This window comes from Trachymyrmex septentrionalis, unplaced genomic scaffold, assembly GCF_001594115.1.
Source record: "Trachymyrmex septentrionalis isolate Tsep2-gDNA-1 unplaced genomic scaffold, Tsep1.0 scaffold87, whole genome shotgun sequence".
NCBI classification, from domain to species: Eukaryota; Metazoa; Arthropoda; class Insecta; order Hymenoptera; family Formicidae; genus Trachymyrmex; species Trachymyrmex septentrionalis.
In genome coordinates this window covers 2,270,588-2,277,470 of record NW_017306059.1, presented here as the reverse complement: position 1 = coordinate 2,277,470, position 6,883 = coordinate 2,270,588, and the positions used below count along the sequence as shown (strand labels likewise).

Sequence of the window (6,883 nt, the reverse complement as noted above, 5' to 3'; positions counted from 1 at the left end):
TAAATCAAAACAAATTCTCGATAAAAATCGCAGTTCTTTCTATCAAATACTTAGAACTAGAAAAGATGAAGTCTAACCGATTCTTTAAACTTCTGTTAAAGATAACAAATCGCGGTTATCCACAAAATATTATTCAGAATATTAAAAATGTTACGGTTGGAACGCGTTAAACGACGATAACAAGCATTAAGTCTTCAGTGCGACACGAACTAGCAAACCATTAATTTATTAATATATGCCAGAGACACGTATGCTCACTGCTGGCATACGCTATGACGTAACTGTAAACACAGCACGCTCGGTTGAATTGATCGAATCACTTGTGATCGAGGGCGTCGACGGAACACAAATTTTAAATGCAGTCAAAGGTCAGTGATATGATGGATTATCGATTACTCGCGGCCAGATAAACTCCACAAAAAAGTACGTAATCGCTATTCGCCTGGACACGAAAAATACGTTCGCTAATGCCTGTTTCTATCAATGTAGATCAACTTTAATCTCAATTTAATTTACTCTTTATCTTTCTTTATTTCTAAGAATTAGAAAAAGATAAAAAGTAAATTAAAACGAGATTAAAGTTAATCTATGTTGATAGAAATGGACGTAAATCTCTACTCGCGCGGCAAATTCCCATTTTGCCACACAAGTTTTTACACACAAGTAGATAGACAACAAATATGTATCTTTCAGTAAGCAGTATGCGATACTCGAGTTGCAATTTCCCAAGAAAAGAAAAATTAGCATTATTTCCGCGAAAAATTAACGACTATTATACACGGGAAGGATGGGGAGTCGAAACGGAAGTCCTATTTTCCGGGGTTATTCCCTTCCCATCTATTTCGCATTCAATCGCATAGTCGAGAGGCCGTGTATACACCGTGTATCGAACGAACTAGCGACGCGACGCTATTCGCCGACCTTAACATTTCACAGCGCGCGATCGCTCGATTCGCGATTAGGGGTGACTCAGCTCTTGGATTCGGCGCTGATGATGAAACCGTTCGCGATTCCCAAAGAGCAGCCGCTCCGATCGGTATGCTCGGGAGCTTCTTCTGCTTCTTTAATAGCGCTACACTGAGAAAAATTTTCGATTGAAAATGGACGAATCAGAAGATTCTGATCATATCAATCATATCAGAAATCTGCTTATCTCAACTAGAATTATAATAGATTCAACCAGAAAATTCTAATTTCTCTATTTAATATTTTCAAAGTCTCAATTAATGCAATCAGACTCTTTTTGAAGTGTAGACTCCAAACAGCCGGAAATGTTCAGCGTGTATGCAGTAAAAAGAGACATTAATAGGCACTAAGACCAGCTTTGATTCTTTACTCTCTTCACTCATTTTTATAGAAGTTATGAGCACTATAGAATTGGATGAATACGCCATATCATAGATGTGTTGTTCCCATAGTGTTTAAAGCCCAGTCTCCACACTACGCATTGGAGACTGAGGATTGCGAATTAAAGATTAGAATTCGAGACTAGGCAGGTACTTTTAATTTTAACTTTTAACCCGTTTCATTGTTGAGAATTAAATGTTGCAATAGGATACTCCACGAAAACAACACTCTCGCGTGCAAACGTGATTGGAAATGATTGTAAGCGTGGTATCAAGTTCAACAGAAAGAAATACGAACGCATGTACATGAGGAATACATAAACGAGGAATACATAATCGAGAGAAGTCGAGAAAGGAGGATCGTGTTTGAAACTTTCTCGAAGGGTCTTCCCCGTATCTCGCGAGAGAAGAGTTTACTTTGCCTTACCCTGACAGATTAACGTCGTTGCGTGTACTCCCGAAATAGCGCATGCCGCGTAAACGACACGGCGAGTGCGTACGCTTGTTCGCTCTTGTTCCTCCTCCCCTGCATCCGCAAACGAACAAACGAGCGAGCGAATGCACGCACGCACGCACGCACGCACGCACTTCCGTCGAGCACGATGCGGCGGAAGAACTGGACACGAAATCGACACGGAAGCAGCCGTAAATCGAGATGAGACTCAAAGATTGCTTTTTATAATTGAACTATAGTGTACATTTTATATTTAAAGTGAAATAGACATATGTTTGAAATATTTTGTAAAAGCGAGAAGAAAAGTTCTTCACTACAAAAAAAAAAGTGGAATTTTTCTTGTGGGAGAAAGGAATTTCCAGTAAAGCTTGGCGATCGCAGATTCGACAAACCTTCGGTTAGCTTCGTGAGATCACATATTTTGATATTTGACAAACATCTCGGTCGAAGCTGTAAAAGTTTCATTTGCAAATTTATTGTGATGAACGACAGAAAGATCAACTATTCTCTTTTCGTCCCGTGCTAGATTAGAATGGAAATTCATGCAAAGGCTACGTAACAATAGGTCTGTTCTTTTCAACTGAACTTCTTGCACGCTTTATTTTTCCTCTTTTCTCTGCGTTGGAGAAAAGGAAAAAAAATGTGAGCAGTGCAAGTTCAACTAAAAAGAACAATACGGCTAATGGCATTTAAAGAAGAGATAGCTTGGAACTCGTCACCAAATGCTGTTAGAAGAGAAAGAGCTTGCTACTGCAAAATTTAAAACTTCGATGAAAAATGACTGTTTATTAGACCATTTTTCACGGAGATTAATGACTGAAAACATTTTTCTCAAGAATGCTAAATGAGAAAAGAATACTTATTGAAGCTAACACGAGGAAATAGGCAATGTGGCACTCGGCTGATTTTTCGCCGAGATTGATCGACGAGAACATTTTCCTCGAGAATACTAAATGCGGAAAAAATATTTATTGAAACTGAAGCGAGGAAATGGCAAGGAAATGGCCAATCGTGACACTTAACTGATTTTTAGCATTCATCTTTCGACGGATAGATCTTAACGAGCTCCGAATAAAGTTTCAAGAATAGCGATCTTTATTTATAATGAGAACTTTAATTTGATCAATAATATGTTGATTAGTAATACTGAATCAGTGAAATATTGACAATACACATCATATTTCTACAATCTTACACAATCAGTGTATTGTAATATTTCAATTCATTTCTATATACATTATGAATTTTATACGGTCAATAATACCGGCAATACTAACAAGTACTGTCCACAAAAAAATACTATACGCAAGTAACAATTACTTGTGTTTCAAGTATCTTAAAAGTTCATATATTCGCAAATCTATCACAAGTTCATCACAAGCATCAAATTTATTCAAAATATATTCTGAATCCTAGTAAGTTTAATACTTCAATCGAAATTATTAAATTAAAACAAATTTGCTTATTATAAAGATTTATAAAGATTTATAAAGATCTTCCGAAGAAGAAAGTAAATGAGTAATCAATTTTTTTTTACAATAAAATGATATTTTTGTGCAATAATATTATTCACAGTAATCCAAATTTCGTAATTTTTCAGTTCAAAAATGAAGAAATCCAGCTCACTGTCAATAATCTATTATCAATCCATCAATATATAATCGCACACGATCAATATTGTCAGTATAATTGTTGATTCTGACAACATTATTGAAATATGAGATTCCTATAATGATTCTTGAACAATAATTCTTACATAACAGACTGCCTAGTAGACATAAACGCGATAACGTTGCATCGACGTGTCGTCCAAGACCTTTACGTCAAAGAGCAAGGGGGATTGTTTAACTGTTAAAGTAAACCGTTAAACTGAACTTCCGCTTTGCTTCGTAAACCTAATTTCACTCATATCAGCTGGGCGACGATTTTTCGCTGGAAGACGCTCGTCAGACGTTTTACTCGCGCGTGGCGATAAAGTTTCGAGCGGGCAGGTACAAGGACGGGTTTATCTCGCGCGATCGTAGCGCGAGATCGCTTTATTTGCCTTTCCACGCCCATTGACATCAATTTAAAGCAAGCCAACGCGCTGCGGAGGGAGCCCTCGCGATTATTGTCGCGTCGGATACTGTCGAGTACCCTTCGCTCTCCGGCACTCGTATCACAGGGTGGCGTAAAGTAATTAATTTAAAAAAAAAAAGGGGGGAGAGGGAGAAACATCCAGAAAACGCGTTTCCATTCTCCGTGGCGTGTTGACACGTTGACCGGTATTCGTAGTCAATTCTTGTTTCAAGACCGTCTTAAGTAATGACGCTAAGTCTGGATCTACAATAGATGTTTTAAGCCTCAAGCCGGAAGAAATTGACCAATTGTAGACGAATGCGAGGAGAATAATTGATTGTGATTCGTCCATTCCTTATGGTTTAAGGCTTAAAAATCTATTGTAGATCCGAGTTAATGCGGCTCTCCGATTGGTTCGTGAAACCTCAAGGCTGAACTTAAGACGGTCTCGAATATAAGATCTGATTATGAATACCGACCAACTATGATAGCACTAGAAACCTTATAACTGCAGATGATACTTTCCAAAAAAAGACAGTACAAGGGCGGAGCACAGAATCTTACATAACGTACAATGCATTAAAAAAATTAACCAATCAAAGTCCTTCGTTTCCTTCCTTTCTATGGTGTATAAGTCTGACTAATTGATTTTTTTATATCTTAAGCCTATTTTACAATTGCGTAAGCGTAATTGTAGCGAGTGGTTGTAAAAATTGACCAACCAGTCGTATACTTTTCCAGTATTCGATCATTGATGAATTTTTACAACTGCAATCACTTACTATGCTTACACAATTGTAGATTTTCATGCATAACGCATAATGCATAATACATAAGAAAATTAATCAATCAAAGTCTTTTGTTTCTTTCCTTTCCATGAAATAAAATACTATGATAAATTTTTTTATGCATTATGTAAGAGTCTTTACTCCTACCTTAACACACAGTGATCATTTCATCTTTGACGTTGCAATTAATAAGAATGTAATGATTCACTGTGTTACTCTGTCATCTGTCTCTCCCTGGAATGCATCCAGAATCTGGCAATGAGATGACAAATTTTTGATTGGCACGTCGTTTTTGTCAACTTCAATAAGTCAGAATGAATAAGACGAATAATATAAAGAGACGTAAAAGACGAAGAGTGTATGTGTGTGTATATATATGTATATATTTATATATATATATATACATATATATATATATTCTTCTTTCTCATTCTTGTTTTGACAAAATTGCTCCTAGCCGGATTTTGTTACCGGTTACAGGATCTCTAGTTCGCACAAGCACGGGCGCCGAGTTAGTTACGTTTAGCTACGTTCGATTCCACTCCTCGGCGCTCGATGGAAGCGCGTTCAATGGAAGCGCCGGGAAATTGGGTCACCGGCAGATAGGTCGTCTTGTGACAGGTGAACAAAACCGTTGGCAGCAAGGAGGGACGAATGGACGAATGGCCGGATGGCGGAGAGAAGTCGATGAAGTGGGAGAGATACGGGCGGAAATTAAAGTCGACCGGCGGCGACCTCGCGTCGAGAGAGATATGGGCCGCGAAAAAGCCGATCGAAGCCAATCGAGAGAGGTTTCGCGAATCGACGACGCCCCGCGTGAGATATCGTCACGGGGGATCAAAATCTAGACGAACGGCGAACACCGCGAGAGAAATCGAGGAATTGACGAAGGCGGGAGGGTGGGTGGCGATGATTCAATGAGATAAATACAGTGGTACACGCTCGACGACGACGACGAAGCAATCGATGCCGGTAGGGCCCCATGGTCTCCGTGGGCGACACGGCGATGACGACGCCGCTGCCACCGCCGCCACCGTCGTCGCGACGCGATATCTGTACGATCATTATTGACAGCGCGACTCACCGTCGCGACGCACCGGCACCGATGGGCCATAGTACTATCTGGTGTACTACTGTATACGGAGAAAGAGAAGAAAGAGAGAGAGAAGAAAGAGAGAGAGAGAAAGAGAGAGAGAGAGAGAGAAACCGAGGCGGCGCACGCCATTTTTATCCCGACACCAATATCCACCCGTCACCGAGTGAGTCGAGGCGGCGGCGGCGACTCCGAAGCTATTCCTTCGCGTTTCCATTGAAACGCCGGATGGCCGAGAAAGACTTATACAACGTCGGGTTTACTTACCCTCGCGTAAGGACACCCCGCGGCACCGTTCCGCCACGCAACTCGCATAAAAGTCCCCGGTCCGGTGCACCAAAATACCACCAAATTACGATCCAACACCGATCCACCCGTCCACACACTCGACCGGCGCGCAACCGACTGAGCGGCGCGTAGCGCGCACCTACGCCACCGCAGCTAGTCCCTTCGCGCAAAAAGTGGCTGAAAGTGGCGCTTCGCCAAATCGTCGCGCGCGCTGACCCGGTCGACGCGGAAAATTGGAAAAGGCAAAGCGCGCGCGCGTCTATCCGCTGGTTTCACCCCGACCGAATCTCGCCCAAATTCCGAATATCGGTCCGAAGAACTGAACTGGGACTCCGGAACGTACGCGGGGATTTGTGGGGAATTGGTACAGTACGCGATGTCAAACGTACCAACACTCGATATCGGACGTCACTTATGTCGCACTGTACACGTAACACGTCGCACACATCCAAGATAAAATGGTCCCTTATACCTGTTTATATTACATATTATAGAGTTTAATTTTAATCAACTAACTCTTCATCTTTTTCTAGTCATAAAAATTAGAAAAAATGAATAAAGTAAATCGAGATTAAATAAATTAATCTACGTTGATAGAAAGTTAGATCAGAAAAATTTAATAAATATGATCTCGTTGTAAGTATTAAATCGGTTAATGATTATTTATTTATTTTGAAAATTAAATCATTGTTGTTAGTGCTTTTATAGGTAAGTAATTAATTACTTAATTACTTAATTTAAGACTTACAGTATTAAATTTGTCTAAGGTGCGTCTCGGTTATCGGAAAGAAAAGATCGATAAGTTCAGCTATGAAATAAAGTATAAAACGAAATGAAGTATATCGAATAAAACGCC

The 6,883-nt window shown here is 40.1% G+C and overlaps 1 protein-coding gene across 5 annotated transcripts in view; it reads right to left on the bottom strand.

Annotated features, from left to right (window-relative positions):
* The window catches only part of LOC108755378 (spectrin beta chain), a 39,793-nt gene extending 33,603 nt beyond the window's left edge, over positions 1 to 6,190 (bottom strand). For all 5 annotated transcript variants that reach the window (XM_018498319.1, XM_018498322.1, XM_018498324.1 and 2 more), the window contains exon 1: positions 6,007 to 6,190. The gene's annotated coding sequence lies outside the window, so the exon portion shown is untranslated. The remainder of the gene's footprint in view (positions 1 to 6,006) is intronic.
* Between the last annotated feature and the right edge of the window lie 693 nt (positions 6,191 to 6,883).